The sequence below is a fragment of the Arachis ipaensis genome, chromosome B2 (genome assembly GCF_059453495.1).
Source record: "Arachis ipaensis isolate K30076 ecotype BB chromosome B2, ASM5945349v1, whole genome shotgun sequence".
Classification (NCBI taxonomy): domain Eukaryota; kingdom Viridiplantae; phylum Streptophyta; class Magnoliopsida; order Fabales; family Fabaceae; genus Arachis; species Arachis ipaensis.
The window spans coordinates 110,324,186-110,341,903 of NC_142437.1; the positions used below are offsets into that span (position 1 = coordinate 110,324,186).

The 17,718-nt window shown below is 35.6% G+C and overlaps 1 non-coding gene across 1 annotated transcript; it reads left to right on the forward strand.

Annotated features, from left to right (window-relative positions):
* Window positions 1-1,666: 1,666 nt before the first annotated feature.
* Window positions 1,667-1,774, forward strand: LOC148575203 (small nucleolar RNA R71). The gene has a single exon (XR_015906436.1). It is a non-coding gene; the product is annotated as a small nucleolar RNA R71 (small nucleolar RNA).
* Window positions 1,775-17,718: the final 15,944 nt, after the last annotated feature.

A 17,718-nucleotide genomic window follows, 5' to 3' on the forward strand; every position in this document is an offset into this window, starting at 1 on the left:
CTCTCATGGAGCCTCACAGATGTGCAGAGCATTGTTGAGACTCTCCAACACCAAACTTAGAGTTTGGTTGTGGCCTCCCAACACCAAACTTAGAGTTTGACTGTGGGCGCTTTGTTTGACTCTGCTTTGAGAGAAGCTTTTTATGCTTCCTCTCCATGGATACAGAGAGAGATCCTTGAGTTGTAAACACAAGGTTGTCCTCATTCAATTGAAGGATTAATTCTCCTCTGTCCACATCACTCACAGCTCTTGCTGTGGCTAGGAAAGGTCTTCCTAGGATGATGGATTCATCCTCTTCTTTTCCAGTATCCAGGACTATGAAATCAGCAGGGATGTAAAGGCCTTCAACCTTTATTAGCACGTCCTCTACTTGTCCATAAGCCTATTTTCTTGAATTGTCTGCCATCTCTACTGAGATTTTAGCAGCTTGCACCCCATAGATTCCCAGTTTCTCTATTACAGAGAGTGGCATGAGGTTTATTCCTGAACCAAGGTCACACAGAGCCTTAAAGATCATGGTGCCTATGGTACAAGGTATTATGAACTTTCCAGGATCCTGTCTCTTCTGAGGTAATGTCAGTTGATCCAGATCACTTAGTTCATTGATGAACAAGGGAGGTTCATCTTCCCAAGTTTCAATACCAAATAATTTGGCATTCAGCTTCATGATTGCACCAAGAAACTTGGCGGTTTGCTCTTCAATAACATCCTCATTCTCTTCAGAAGAGGAATACTCATCAGAGCTCATGAATGGCATAAGGAGGTTCAATGGAATCTCTATGGTCTCTAGATGAGCCTCAGATTCCTTTAGTTCCTCAGAGGGAAACTCCTTATTGATCACTGGACGTCCCAGGAGGTCTTCCCCCTTGGGATTCACGTCCTCCTCTCCTTCTTTGGGTTCGGCCATTTTGGTTATGTTAATGGCCTTGCACTCTCCTTTTGGATTCTCTTCTGTGTTGCTTGGGAGAGTACTAGGAGGGATTTCAGTGATCCTTTTACTCAGTTGGCCCACTTGTGCTTCCAAATTTCTAATGGAAGACCTTGTTTCATTCATGAAACTTACAGTGGCCTTGGATAGATCAGAGACTAAGTTTGCTAAGCTAGATGGATTCTGCTCAGAATTCTCTGTCTGTTGCTGAGTGGATGATGGAAAAGGCTTGCTATTGCTAAACCTGTTTCTTCCACCATTATTAAAGCCTTGTTGAGGCTTTTGATCCTTCCATGAGAAATTTGGATGATTTCTCCATGATGAGTTATAGGTGTTTCCATAAGGTTCACCTAAGTAATTCACCTCTGCTATTGCAGGGTTCTCAGGATCATAAGCTTCTTCTGCATGAGAAGCCTCTTGAGTACTGTTGGATGCAGCTTGCATTCCATTCAGACTCTGAGAAATCATATTGACTTGCTGAGTCAATATTTTGTTCTGAGCCAATATGGCATTCAGAGTATCAACTTCAAGAACTCCCTTCTTCATAGGCGTCCCATTATTTACAGGATTCCTTTCAGAAGTGTACATGAACTGGTTATTAGCAACCATGTCAATGAGTTCTTGAGCTTCTGCAGGCGTTTTCTTTAGGTGAATGGATCCACCCGCAGAAGTATCCAATGACATCTTTGATAACTCAGATAAACTATCATAGAATATATCCAGGATGGTCCATTCTGAAAGCATGTCAGAAGGACACTTTTTGGTCAGGTGCTTGTATCTTTCCCAAGCTTCATAGAGGGATTCACCTTCTTTCTGTCTGAAGGTCTGAACATCCACTCTAAGCTTGCTCAGCTTTTGAGGAGGAAAGAACTTGGCTAAGAAAGCCGTGACCAGCTTATCCCAAGAGTTCAGGCTATCTCTGGGTTGAGAATCCAACCACACTCTAGCTTTGTCTCTTACAGCAAAAGGGAAAAGCATGAGCCTGTAGACTTCAGGATCTACTCCATTAGTCTTAATAGTATCACAGATCTGCAAGAATTCAGTTAAGAACTGAAAAGGATCTTCAGATGGAAGTCCATGAAACTTGTAGTTCTGCTGCATCAAAAAAACTAGCTGAGGTTTCAGCTCAAAGTTGTTTGCTCCAATGGCAGGAATGGAGATGCTTCTTCCATGTAAATTGGAATTAGGTGCAGTAAAGTCACCAAGCATTCTCCTTGCATTATTATTATTTTCGGTTGCCATCTCCTCTTCCTGTTCGAAATTTTCTGAAAGGTTATCTCTGGATTGTTGTAATTTAGCTTCTCTTAATTTTCTCTTCAGAGTCCTTTCAGGTTCTGGGTCTGCTTCAACAAGAATGTTCTTGTCCTTGCTCCTGCTCATATGACAAAGAAGAGGGCACAGAAAAAAAAATAATAATAATGTGGATCCTTTATACCACAGTATAGAGGTCCTTGTGTTAGTAGAAGAAAGGAAAAAAATCTGAACTCAGAGAGAGAGAGAGGGTTCGGATTTTTGGTGGTGTGAGGAAGAGATGTTAGTAGATGAATAAATAAATAGAAGGGGATGAGAGAGAAAGAATTTTCGAAAATAATTTTTGAAAAAGAGTTAGTTGATTTTTGAAAATAGTTTTTGAAAAAAGTTAGTGGTTTTTCGAAAATAAAAATAAAAAATTAAAATAATAAAAAAGAAATTTTTGAAAAAGGGGGAAGATATTTTCGAAAATTAGAGAGAGAGAGAGAGTTAGTTAGGTAGTTTTGAAAAAGATAAGAAACAAACAAAAAAGTTAGTTAGTTAGTTGAAACAAATTTTGAAAAGGTGAGAAGTTAGGAAGTTAGAAAAGATATTTTGAAATCATATTTTGAAAAAGATAAGATAAGAAGATATTTTTGAAAAGATATGATTAAATTAGTTTTTGAAAAAGATTTGATTTTTAAAATCACAATTAATGACTTGATTCACAAGAAATCACAAGATATGATTCTAGAACTTAAAGTTTGAATCTTTCTTAACAAGCAAGTAACAAACTTAAAATTTTTGAATCAAAACATTAATTGTTATTGTTATTTTCGAAAATTTGATATATAAAAAAAAATAAGAAAAAAGATTTTTGAAAAATATTTTTAAAATTTTCGAAAATAACTTAAGAAAAATGAAAAAGATTTGATTTTTGAAAAATATTTTTGAAAAAGATAGGATTTTTAAATTGAAAATTTGATTTGACTCATGAAAACAACTAGATTTTAAAATTTTTTGAAAAAGTCAAATCTAATTTTCGAATTTATGAGAGGGAAAAAGGGAAAGATATTTTTTTTATTTTTGAATTTTTATGATGAGAGAGAAAAACAGGAAAAATGATGCAATGCATGAAAGTTATGGATCAAAACAATGAATGCATGCAAGAATGCTATGAATGTCAAGATGAACACCAAGAACACTATGAAGATCATGATGAACATCAATAACACATTTTTGAAAAATTTTTTAATGTAAAGAAAACATGCAAGACACCAAACTTAGAATTCTTTAATGCTTAGACACTAAGAATTCAAGAATGCATATGAAAAATAAGAAAAGACACAAAACATGCAAATGCAAAGATCAAACAAGAAGACTTACCAAGAACAACTTGAAGATCATGAAGAACACTATGAATGCATGAGAATTTTCGAAAAATGCAAGATGCACATGCAATTGACACCAAACTTATAACATGACTCAAGACTCAAACAAGAAACACAAAATATTTTTGATTTTTATGATTTTCTAAATTTTTTTTTGTATTTTTTTTCGAAAATTATTTGAAAAACAAAAATAAGGATTCTAAAATTTTTAATATGAATTCCAGGAATCTTATGCTTTTTAGTCTAAAGCTCCAATCAAAGGGTCAGGCATGACTTAATAGCCAGCCAAGCTTTAGTATGTATCTTAGACATGACACGCCTGACATACCCTATCCAGAAGGATTGGGCATGACTCCACTGAGGTGATTAGTTGAAGGCCAATCCCAAAGCAGTTTGGGTATGGCTTTACAGCCAGATAGGCTTCAACATGCTTCATGAAACACTAGAATTCATTCTTAAAAATTCTGAAGAAAAATATATTTTTGAAAACAATTTTTTTTTATTTTAAAAACTTTTTCGAAAACAAAAGAGAAATTTTTGAAAGATTTTTGAAAAATTTTTGAAATTAAAACAAAAAGAAAATTACCTAATCTGAGCAACAAGATGAACCGTCAGTTGTCCAAACTCGAACAATCCCCGGCAACGGCGCCAAAAACTTGGTGCGCAGAAATTGTGATTACACTTTGATTATGTAAAATTCATCGCTCTTTCTTTCCCTGGTAATGGCGCCAAAAAAACATGATGCCAATACCATGGTTCACAACTTCGCACAACTAACCAGCAAGTGCACTGGGTCGTCCAAGTAATACCTTACGTGAGTAAGGGTCGAATCCCACAGAGATTGTTGGTATGAAGCAAGCTATGGTCACCTTGTAAATCTCAGTCAGGCGGATATAAAATAGTAATGGGGTTTTTGAAAATAATTAATAAAATAGGGATAGAGGTACTTATGTAAATCATTGGTAGGAATTTCAGACAAGCGTATGGAGAGGCTTTTTGTTCCTCTGAACCTCTGCTTTCCTGCTATCTTCATCCAATCAGTCTTACTCCTTTCCATGGCTGGCTTTATGTAATGCATCACCATTGTCAATGGCTACTTTCGGTCTTCTCTCGGGAAAATGATCCAAATGCCCTGTCACGGCACGGCTAATCGTCTGGAGGCATCACCCTTGTCAATGGTTTACATCATATCCTCTCAGTGAAAATGGTCAACACACCCTGTCACGGCACGGCTATTCATCTGTCGGTTCTCGATCATGCTGGAATAGGATTTACTATCCTTTTGCGTCTGTCACTACGCCCAGCAATCGTGAGTTTGAAGCTCGTCACAGTCATTCAATCATTGAATCCTACTCGGAATACCACAGACAAGGTTTAGACCTTCCGGATTCTCTTGAATGCCGCCATCATTCTAGCTTACACCCCGAAGATTCCGATTAAGAGATCTAAGAGATACTCATTCAGTCGAAGGTAGAACGGAAGTGGTTGTCAGGCACGCGTTCATGGGGAATGATGATGATTGTCACGTTCATCACATTCAGGTTGAAGTGCGAATGAATATCTTAGAAGCGAAATAAGATGAATTGAATAGAAAACAGTAGTACTTTGCATTAATCTTTGAGGAACAGCAGAGCTCCACACCTTAATCTATGGAGTGTAGAAACTCTACCGTTAAAAATACATAAGTGAAAGGTCCAGGCATGGCCGAATGGCCAGCCCCTCTGATCTAAGAACCAGGCGTCCAAAGATGTCTAATACAATAGTAAAAGGTCCTATTTATAATAAACTAGCTACTAGGGTTTACAGAAGTAAGTAATTGATGCATAAATCCACTTTCGAGGCCCACTTGGTGTGTGCTTAGGCTGAGCTTTAACTTTCCACGTACAGAGGCCATTTGTGGAGTTGAACGCCAGGTTTTGATCCATTTCTGGCGTTCAACTCTGGTTTTTGATCCATTTCTGGCGCTGAACTCCAGAATTGGGCAGATAGCTGGCGTTGAACGCCAGTTTATGTCATCTATCCTCAAGAAAAGTATAGACTATTATATATTGCTGGAAAGCCCTGGATGTCTACTTTCCAACACAATTGAAAGCGCGACATTTCGAGTTCTGTAGCTCCAGAAAATCTACTTTGAGTGCAGGGAGGTCAGAATCCAACAGCATCAGCAGTCCTTCTTCAACCTCTGAATCTGATTTTTGCTCAAGTCCCTCAATTTCAGCCAGAAAATACCTGAAATCATATAAAAACACACAAACTCATAGTAAAGTCCAGAAATGTGAATTTAACATAAAAACTAATGAAAACATCCCTAAAAGTAAATAGATTCTACTAAAAATATACTAAAAACAATGTCAAAAAGTGTATAAATTATCCGCTCATCAGATTGCCTTTGGATTTGGGTCGTGTTTCTCTATTTGGGCCCTTTATTGGGCTTTCCTGTCGATATGGCCGAGTTCTTTGTAACGAAGTCGGTCCGCTTGACCTTAACAGGTCGGTCGCTGCATCGTCGACCATCCCAGGTCGGATAGCTCGACCCAGGGTATGAACAACAAGCCATAATCACAAGTTCCCTTAATGTATCTAATGATGCGTTTAACAGCCGTAAGATGGGATTCTTTTGGGTGAGATTGAAATCTTGAGCATACACCCACACTTTGAACAATATCCGGTCTAGAGGAGGTAAGGTACATGAGTGAACCTATCATTCCTCTATACCTTGTTTCATCCACATCTTGGCCATCATCATCCTTTTCAAGTTTTGTGTTAGGATGCATTGGTGTACCCATTGATTTGGAATTTTCTAGGCCAAACTTTTTGATAAGTTCTTTTGCATATTTTCCTTGGTGAATAAAGGTACCACTAGGAGTTTGTTTAATTTGGAGGCCAAGAAAGAAAGTAAGCTCTCCCATTAAACTCATCTCAAACTCACTAGTCATGAGTTTTCCAAACTCTTCACACAAGGATACATTGGCCGATCCAAATACAATATCATCAATATAAACTTGAACAAGGAGTATATCATCATTAGATGCTTTAATAAATAAAGTAGTGTCGGTGGTACCCCTTTGAAAATGATTTTCCAATAAGAAGGCACTAAGCCTTTCATACCAAGCTCTTGGAGCTTGTCTAAGACCATAAAGAGCCTTAGATAGTTTAAAAACATGATTTGGAAATTCTTTATCTTCAAAACCGGGGGGTTGTGCCACATACACTTCTCTATCAATAAATCCATTAAGGAAAGCACATTTAACATCCATTTGAAACATTTTGAAACCTTTATGGGCAGCATAGACAAGAAGCAACCTAATTGCTTCCATTCTAGCTACCGGAGCAAAAGACTCATCAAAATCTATACCCTCTTCTTGATCGTAACCTTGTGCCACTAATCTAGCCTTGTTACGAACAACTTGTCCATCCTCACCAAGTTTATTTTTAAAAACCCACTTAGTACCCGTTACCTTCTTACCATCCGGATGAGGTACTAGTGTCCAAACCTCATTCTTGTCAAATTGAGCAAGCTCCTCTTGCATGACCTTGACCCAAGATGGATCTTCAAGAACTTGTTTGACATTGTTGGGCTCCATTTGTGACAAGAGAGCAAAGTTGTTAGGTTTGGTTTGCCTTTTGGTGGAGGATCTTGTTGTTACACCTTGAGAGGGGTCACCAATGATGAAGTCATGAGGATAACCCCTCATAGACTTCCATTCTCTAGGCTTTCGGACAGGTGTTGAGCTTTGATGAACTTCTGGTTGTCTCACTGTTTCAGTTTCTCGTGCCTGCTCAGGAGACAAAATGGAAATGTCTCCTCCAATCTGACGAGACAAAACTGGGCTGACAGATTCCTCATGTTGAACAGATTTAGGATTTTCTTTACTTGTTCCAGCTTCTTCACCATCTAAATAATTATCTATCACAGTACTGGAAATTAAGTTAGAATCACAAAAAGTAACATGTATGGATTCCTCTATAGTTCTATGCTCTTTGAGATAAACTCTATAGGCCTTGCTTGTGGTGGAATATCCAACAAACATTCCTTCATAGGATTTTGGATCAAACTTTCCGAGGTTTTCCTTATTGTTAAGTACAAAGCATTTGCATCCAAAAACATGAAAGTACTTAAGATTTGGAGGGGTTCCTTTCCATAACTCATAAGGGGTTTTCTTTAACCATTTTCTAATGATTGTCCTATTCAAAATGTAACAAGCTGTATTTACAGCTTCAGCCCATAAAAATTTAGAAATCTCATTCTCACAAAGCATAGCCCTAGTCATCTCTTGAAGGCTTCTATTCATTCTCTCAACCACCCCATTTTGTTGGGGGGTTCTAGGGCATGAAAAGTTATGAGAAATTCCTAAGTCATCACAGAATTTTTCAAAATCTTTGTTTTCAAATTCTCTTCCGTGATCACTTCTTAAATGGGCAATTTTTAAATCCTTTTCATTTTGAATTTTCTTGCAAAGAGTGAAGAAGGCATGGAAAGCATCATTTTTATGAGCAAGGAAAAGTACCCAACCAAATCTAGAGTAATCATCTACCACTACAAGACCATAGTGTTTACCTCCTAAACTTTGAGTTCTTGTTGGTCCAAAAAGATCAATATGTAACATCTCTAATGGCCTTTTGGTTGAGATTCCATCTTTAGGTTTAAAAGAGGATTTTACTTGTTTGCCCAATTGGCAAGCATCACAAGTAAGATCCTTATCAAATTTGATGTTTGGAATTCCTCTAACCAGATTTTTCTTAACTAGCTTAGAAATTTGGTACATGCTTGCATGACCCAACTTTCTATGCCATAGCCACTTTTCAGATTCAAGAGATGTAAAGCATGTTACATTTTGTTCTTTTAGATCCTCAAGAGTCAATCCATACACATTATTGCATCTTTTAGCTTCAAATAAAGTATCCCCTGTTTTCTCACAAACAACTAAACAAACAAACTTCCTAAAAATAACCTCAAAGCCTAAATCACACAGTTGACTAACACTAAGTAAATTATGTTTCAAGCCATTCACAAGAAGAACATCATTTATACAAGATGAAAAGTTTTTACTAACTTTCCCAATAGCCACTATTTTTCCTTTTGCATCATCACCAAAAGTGACAAGTCCTCCATCATATTCATCAAGCTTTATGAAGAAGGTTGTCTTTCCGGTCATATGCCTAGAGCATCCGCTATCCATATACCACATATTTTCTTTCCATTTGGATGCTAGGCACACCTGATCTATGTGATCTGCCATGAGACATGGTTGGGACTTGGTTTTGGTTTCCTCATCATCATTATCTGAGTCATTTTCCAAATCTTCCCATGAAGCCATCAGTCCCTTCTTCTTTCCTCTTTTCGGCTTCTCCTCCTTTTTCAACTTGGGACAATCAGATTTGAAATGCCCCAATTCCTTGCAGTTATAACAGGTTACTTTGCTGAGGTCTTTCTTCATTTTCCTTGAGCTGCTGCCTTTGCCTTTGAGCTTCATCATTTTTCTAAATTTTTTGGTAAATAACACAAATTCATGTTCAGAGGAGTTATCACTGGATTCATCATCCAGAGGGTTAGTCATAGAAGAAAAAGCAATTCCTTTCTTTTTTGAATCTTTTTTCAAATAGGTGTTTTCGAAAGCAAGAAGATTTCCTCTCAAATCATCACAAGTCATGGAGTCTAAGCTACTGCTCTCAGAGATAATTAAAGCTTTTGTTTCCCACTCTTTTGTGAGGCATCTCAGCACTCTCCTCACAAGCACAGAATCAGGATATGTAATTCCCAGAGCATCTAAGCCAATAATGATGATGTTGAAACGTTCAAATAGCTCATCAATAGATTCTCCTTCCTTCATTGCAAACATTTCATATTCTCTGTTCAACATATCTGTCCGAGTCTTCTTTACAATGGAGGTTCCTTCATGAGTGATTTGCAATTTGTCCTAGATTTCATTTGCCGTTGTGCATCGTGATACCCGCCGGTATTACTCGAAGCTGATAGCACAATTGAGTAGGTTTACAGCCTTGGCATTTAGCTCCACCTTCTTCCTATCTTCCTCAGTCCACCTTTCTTCTGGCTTAAGAGAGACTACTCCTTCAGCACTGGTGGTAGTTGAAAATTGAGGACCATCCAGAATGATCTTCCAGAGTCTGTAGTCTACTGCTTGCACAAAGATTTTCATTCTCTCTTTCCAATAGGTATAGTTTTTCCCATTGAAAAGAGGCGGTCTGTTGCTTGACTGCCCTTCTGTAAGGTTGTAGGACACCATATTAGAGCCACTGCTTTCTGCCATCTGGATCTTTTCTGCAAGCTGCAAAGCTTGATCTCTTTGAGACCAAGCTCTGATACCAATTGATGGTTTCAGTGGCTAAGAGAAGGGGGGTTGAATCTTAGCCCTCTTTTTGCTTAGTAACACTTACTGGCCTTTGAATTAACTTCAGGAGACTTTTTGAGTTTTGTCTCGTCCCTAGCCACGAGACTTTTATTTTTGTCTCGTCACTTGGCACGAGATTTTTTTTGTCTCGTCACTTGGCATGAGATAATTTTCAGTTCTAGCCTCTGTGCAGTAGAAACAGAAATGAAGTAGAGAAGAGAGAAAATTACACCCATATATATCCTGGTTCAGCTGCTAAGTGCAGTGCAGCCTACATCCAGTCTCCATCACAACCATGATGGAATTTCACTATAATCTTCCTGATTACAAACTGTAAAGTGCTAACCCAACTTACAAGGGGATTCCCACAGAATCATGAAACACAACATAGATGAACAAAGGAACTCTAAGGACATCTATGGCTTTTTCTTTTAATTTTGTACTCTCTGCCTTTTTCCGCTCTATGGCTTTTTCATACAAACCTCACTGTTTGTCTTTTTCCATGATACTCAAGACATGACAAAATTAAACAGAAAAATACTAACAGAATACATTGAAGGAGAAGAAAATCTGTAAGCTTAGGTAGCTCTGAGAATCCTGTGCCTTGCACTCTCACTGCTTACTTCTAACTCCTTGCTCCAAACAGTGGCTGTTCTCCCTTTTTATAGAAGAGAGAAGCCTCCACACTTGAAGCCAAAACCCAAGCCAACTTCTTCTTCTTCAAGAAACAGAACCGGTTCGGCCACATAGAGAGAGAAGAGATAACTATGCAAAACCCAACATGCAATTACCTCTAGTCCTTTCTTGGTCACCACTCTTCATCAATCCGAGCTTTCCATCCTTGGCTTGCTCTCCAAGATGGATTTCTGGCCCTTGATGCTTCATGATGATGATGACTTTATCTGCTTCAATCTCTGCCTCTACCATCACTTCGCCACTCTAGCTACTTCCTGTGGTGGTTGAGCAGAATCAAAGACAAGTCACGCCTCCAAGAGTCTCCTCCTTGCTGGCCGAATCTTTTTCTTCCTTTTTGAGCATGAAGAGCTCGAGACTACCTCACCAAATCTAACCATATTTGGTGAAAATCTCAGCCACAGCACACTTTTGTTTTGTTATGTTTTCTTGCCATCATTGTGATGGTCTTTAGACTTGCTCTTCCTTCACTTCGGTAGCTCCATGTAGCTTCCATGGCATCCATTGTTTCCTGTGTAATAACCGAAGAAGAGAAGCAAATAGAGAGAGAAGAGAGAAATTTGAAAAGTATTGAATTAGGAAAGAGAATGAGATTAAATGAAATGATTCTTTCCTTGCTGAGTAGCGTGTAGCCATAAGTGCTACAATCAAATCAAGTGTCTTGTTTTCTCTCTCATAGTTCCCATGCAATAAATGACAATGTAATGAATTTTGAAATCCATCACATGGTGAAATGCTTGGATCCGTTGGAAGCAATTTTGCTTTCCTTTTTCCATTGGTTCCGGATCATGCATGAGGAACTTTCATCAAATGTAAAATTGGGCTTAGTTGCAACAACAATTAATTCTGGTCCAATAATAACATTTGCTTTCCTGATGAATTTTTTGGATCATGCATTGAGCAAATAGGAAAGCATTTATTTGGGCTTGTAGTAATAATAACTCAATCTGGCCCGATTAGCACAAGAAACAATTCAGCCATACTCATCATATATTCTAGCATCAAACCAAAGCTGAATTTTTTATTTAATTGGGCTTGTATCAGAATTTTATTTTCGGCCCAATTAAAAACCTGCATCACAAAATTATTAATTAACATATGTTAAATGAAAATCAAATTAATAATTTTATAATTAATTATTTCAATAATGTTTGTTCATCATCAAAATTAAATTAGAGTTTTCCAAACTCATCAACAAGATCATTAAGTTTTTTATGCTCTAACCGATTTCTCATTTTTGAGTGAATGTGTTCAAAAATACTTCAGTTACGCTCACAACCTAAAGAACTACAAGTTTGGCTTAAAATACGAATCGCCAACTTTTACAAATTTGGCACTCCACAACCATAAGATTCCCACCATTGATCTTAACATAAAAAAAAAAAAGAATAATTTATCACAATCATAAATATCAAATCATAAATACATCACAATCATAAAAGACTAATTTTATGAAGAAATTCACTTGGCATAACAATACTTCGTTCACGTATTGCAGACGGTCTTCCAAAGATTAATAATTTCAACAAGCAAATTCAAGCAGAACAAACCAGAAATTTCAACACACAAATTCAAACAAATTCAACAACCTTAAATTCCCTATTCAACAAGCAGATTCATACTAAACAGATTCATAATTTCAACAAGCTGATTCAAGTACCAAACAGAACAGAACAAGAGCAATAGAACAGAATAAGAGCATTAGAAGAAAAACCTGTCCGACAGAGCATTAGAAGAACAGAACAGTTTCATAATTCACAACCAAACAGAACAGAACAAGAGCATTAGAGGAAGAGCACCAACCTGTTTGACAGAGCAGAAGACGCAGAAGATGGCGACCACCAACCTGTCCGAGAGAGCAGACGACGGAGATGGCGCGACAACGAAGCTGAGCAAGGAGAAGCGACGAAAAAGACGACAGAGCCGCGGTGAGGGGAGGTGACGTCGTCGGAGACTTGAGAGTTGAGACTAGGTGTTGCGGTGAGGTTAGACGAAGAAGACGACATAGACCGGCGGGAAGCGGTGTGGTTAGCCGTTGTTTAGGGGATTAGGGTTGGAGGAACAGAAATGGGGGTGGGTAAGGTTCGAGTGTTTCTTTTTTTTTTTTTTGAAAACCCAAAACGACATCGTTTTGGCAAGTAAATTTTAACAAAAAAAGCTTCTGAACCGGCCAGGTGAACAAAAATTGTCGGTTCTCCAGTTTTCATCAGAATCGGACTGTTCAATTCGGTTCTCTCCGATTTTGTTCCTCGTCTGGTCATATTGATCAACCGGATCGCCTAGGGATCCGGTTCACTAGTTTTTCCAGTCGAACCGATCGGTCTACTCCGATTCTTACAACTATGATTGCTGGGAGGCCATGATATTTATGAAGCTATTATGTTCTTCTAATGCTCTGTCGGACAGGTTTTTCTTCTAATGCTCTTGTTCTGTTCTGTTTGGTACTTGAATCTGCTTGTTGAAATTATGAATCTGTTTAGTATGAATCTGCTTGTTGAATAGAGAATTTAAGGTTGTTGAATCTGCTTGAATTTGTTTGTTGAAATTTTTGGTTTGTTCTGCTTGAATCTGCTTGTTGAAATTATGAATCTTTGGAAGACCGTCTGCAATATGTGAATGAAACACTGTTATGCCAGGTGAATTTTTTCATAAAATTAGTCTTTTATGATTGTGATGTATTTATGATTTGATATTTATGATTGTGATAAATTATTCTTTTTTTTATGTTAAGATCAATGGTGGGAATCTTATGGTTACGGGGTGTCATATTTGTAAAAGTTGGCGATTCGTATTTTAAACCAAACTTGTAGTACTTTAGGTTGTGAGCGTAACTGGAGTATTTTTTAAGACATTCTCTCAAAAAAGAGGAATCGATTAGAGCATCAAAAACTTAATGATCTTATTTATATTCATTACAACTTTAGGTTACAACAAAGGTACTTTCTTGATTATTTTAAGTTGAAAGCATTATTTTAAAATTTTAATCATCGTAAGAGTAACGAAGTATATTGATAACATAGGAACCAAATGAGAAAGCAAGTTTATGATTCAATTTGTCTTGATGCATTTGAGGATCATTCGGAATCGATATTGGAAGATTCACCACCATTTTTAACTCTTGAAGAAGTTGATGCTTTACGAAATGATCTTGCAAATATGTCTCTTCAATCACCTTTAGATGATTTAGGTATGCTTTCTTTTATTTATTAATGAATTATGATCAACTATGATTTTGGTATGCTTTATAACATGTTTTATATTATTTTTTATCTTGATTTATAAAACATTATCTATAATGTCAGATCAATTGGATTTGGAAGATGATCGAAATGATGATGGAGCTAATAATTCTGTGAAAAATACAAATCAAAATGAAACTAATCAGAATGTAGCTCCACATTTGTTAGATGAACAACCATTTTCCGACTTCAAAATCACTCCTTGGATATAGTTTATGAATTGTTATCCTTATTGTGTCTAATTAAGATACTATTGTAGTAGTATTAATTAATTTTATGTCTATCTTTATATTAGTTATCTTTAGAATTTGAGACTTTGTTGTTTTTAAAATGTTGGTGAAGAACCAAAGATATTTATTTTGAATTTTTTAAGTTAATGACTATTTTATATTTTTTATTTACGTGGACTAGTTTTACCGGTTCAACTAGTGATTTATCGGTTGAACAAGTAAACTAGTAAATTAATAATTTAATCGGTTTGATTATCGGTTCGGTTCTTATAATTATGTCATCAATGATTCCTAAATCTAAGATGGATGAATAACATAGAAACAAAAAAATATCAAACAAAGAAGAAAAGAAGTGTGCAAAATTGAGAGAGAAGAGGAAAGAAATGACTAAGAACAAGTAATGAATGTAATATAAATGGCGTAGAGGAGAAAGTCAGGAGAACCTAGAAACTAGGGTCTCAATTCAGTTTACAATGTAGTGATAAAGAAACTGTGTTGGAACATTTGCGTAAGAAAGATAATATCAAAATAGAGGACAGTGCAATCAAGAAAATAACAAAAAGAAAGTGAAAAGTAGTACAAAGTTAGAAACCAAAAAATCTTTTTATAAGGTTGAGTACGTGAAGTTCATCTTTTGAGAAGCTCGGTAACGGTCTTTATTAATATTTTTTATATGATATTTTGTTTGTGTTTTTTCTTGTGTTGTGGAGTTTTGGTTTTGTTTGTTTCGTTAGCGAGTGTTGTTTTGATTTGGTTTAGTATGTGTTGAGAAGTGATTATAGCGAGTCTCCTATATGTTGGGTGGTGTTGTCTTGTTGTCTTTACTTATTTTTTTTTTTGCCGTCCACGGTATTTTTTAATTCGACAGATTAAGGACTAATCCGTCGCGGATCTGAGCCCCATTTAAGAACCTGCCGTTAGCCAATGGATTGCTGCATGCACAAAATGGAATTCGAACCTCCGACATTTCCTTAAGCGGACGAGTGAGCTGACCACTCGACCAATTCAAGTTTGTTGGCTTAACTTATTTTGTTTTGTTGAGTTTTTGAACTTTGCTCTCCGTTTCTGGTTGAGTAATTCAACTAGAGATCGAAAAAATAAATACCTTCAGTCACATTAAAGATTAGGTGGCTAAGAAAATATATCTTTTGTATGTTAGTATAAAGATGTTTTGATTAAAGTTGCATATGCTATTTCTATCTCCTTGCTACATTGCTTTACTCTTTCAAAGACAGTCGTTGATATAATCAAACAAATGATTATGCAATTCATGGTGGGGTGAAAGAGAGACATAAATTCAAATGCACCAAATCAGTTGGAATATTGCTAATGGTGAAAAGAAATGGAGAGGTCTTGCTTTAAAAATCTCAAAGCTTTTTAATCTTTGTTATGGTAGACAAAATGGTCAAGAGATTAACAGTTTCCTAATGTATAAGATCAACAAAAGCAAGTATTTCAGGAATTCTTCTCTTATGAATGCAGATTTTTTCCCAAAATCCATGTTTTGGAAAATAGGCATAGACACTCTAAAACGACTCTATAAACTATAAAGAATCCAAAAGTGAAAGAGTTCACACTCATAATAAAATTTTAGAATTTTAATGATCAGACTCAACTACTATGATTTTCAGAGCTCATTAATCATAAGAGGGTATCAATACAAATGATAACATATAATTTTAGCTTAGAGAAAGATGCAGGAAGTTCTTGTCTAAAAATACAATTATCTTTCTTAATGTTATTATTTTATTCTTGATCTTGACCAAAATAGGGGTTTTTCAAATTGATTGTGGGTATCCCTTAATTTGAATTGCTGTAGCCCTGTTTTTGGACCCCTGTTACATTTTATTATTTTATCAATGAAAACTCCAAACCTTTAGAAAAACAGAAGGTATTTAGATATATTTTATAAGGAGACAATTCATTTCTATACTACAACATATTTACATATTATGTTAGTCTTCGTCTATTTGATATGAAAAATGTACAAATATCCATGGTTTTTGGGCATGTCACAGAATTATAGATCATTCAAATTGTAAAATGCAGTTGTTTAAAATGAGATTTATTCTTGTGTGAATGAATTTTTAAAGTATAGCCCAGATAATTCCACAATCTGTATTATCTCTTTTGTGATAACTATAACGAAAAACAGAAGATGTCGTACATGTAAAGGTATTCTAACGATTAAATAAGTATAATGTATTTTATGATTGAATCACTTAATGTTGGAGTCTTGAAAAAATATACCTTCACCCTTCTAACTAGTGACTTATATAAGTGTTTTTTGGTATTGTAACCGTTCTCAGATATTGTATCTAATCCGTTGGTCGGTTATGATTGCTAAATTTATTAAAGGCTGATGTTATTTATGTGTTCTAATTATATGACCCCTAGTAGAATTATACCTAGCGGATCAAAATCTAAACCTTTACAAAGTAGAGTGAATACTCAACTTGACTCTTGACAATTATCTTGAAGAGATTATGAGGTTCTCAAACAAAAAAAATATCCAATTCGTCTTTTGATCTTTACTTTTATGGGATTGATAAGCTCTTATACAAAAAAAAAAAAAAAAATACTAACACAGGAGCTAATCAGTCCCATAAAAGCACAACTCAAGACTTAGGAGTCAGAAAAAATATTTTTTTATTAAAGGTCTCATTGTCTTTTGAAATAATTATATAATTTTTTTCTATAAAGATATAAAAAGATTATAATTTATAATAAGAAAAGGTATAAACAATAGTTATGTTGGCATACCACAAAATACCCCTACTGCTTCAAGTTTTACAATTTTCTTCAAGCTTTTTAATTGTTTTCAAACAAGAAATTAAGTGCGACTGTGGAATAACAATATCTTTTGGCATTAAAATGCACAATAACTTTTTGTTTTAGTTTTTCTTTTAATATACACCTAAAATAATCTCTAAAAAAATCTAAATCGGATGCTTTAATTCTTAATATATTTTTATTCTTTATAAATTTTGGAAAATTATTTCTGTCTTTTTATTATTTTGAAAGGAGACTAATTTATTTTATATTGATATTTTTTTAAATTTTATTATTTTATAATAAATTTGTTTAGAAATTATTATTTAAAAATTTGATTGAAAGTGACAGATGAACCAATATTTTCAATAAAAATAAATAGGGAAAATTTTTAGAAAATAAAAATTTAATGGAATTAATATATCCTATATATATATATATATATATATATATTTGGACAATTTACTTAAATAAATAGAATAGAGAAAACGTTTACCTAAATGTGCAAAACTGGTTCTTCTTACCTGCATGTGCAAAAAGCCATTTCTATGTAATCCGTGGCAACCCACCACGGTTTCAAAAGGTGCATAAACCGTGGCAGGTCCCAGCAGATTATGGACAAAAGATATAGAGTGTAAACCGTGGTAGGTTACTAAGGAGAGATGGCGTGCATAAACCGTGGAGAGTCACCACGGTTTATGAAGAAACTTGTTTGCACATAAAACCTTGTGGGTCACCACGGTTTATGTGTGGTAAATAATGGCCAGAAAACCTTGTTAATTTTATGTCCAATAGAAAATGAATTTATTAGCACAATAAATTTATGAGCAGAATCTTAAATTATGTCTTATCAACAACAGCTTTTTATAATAGAAAGAGTACAAT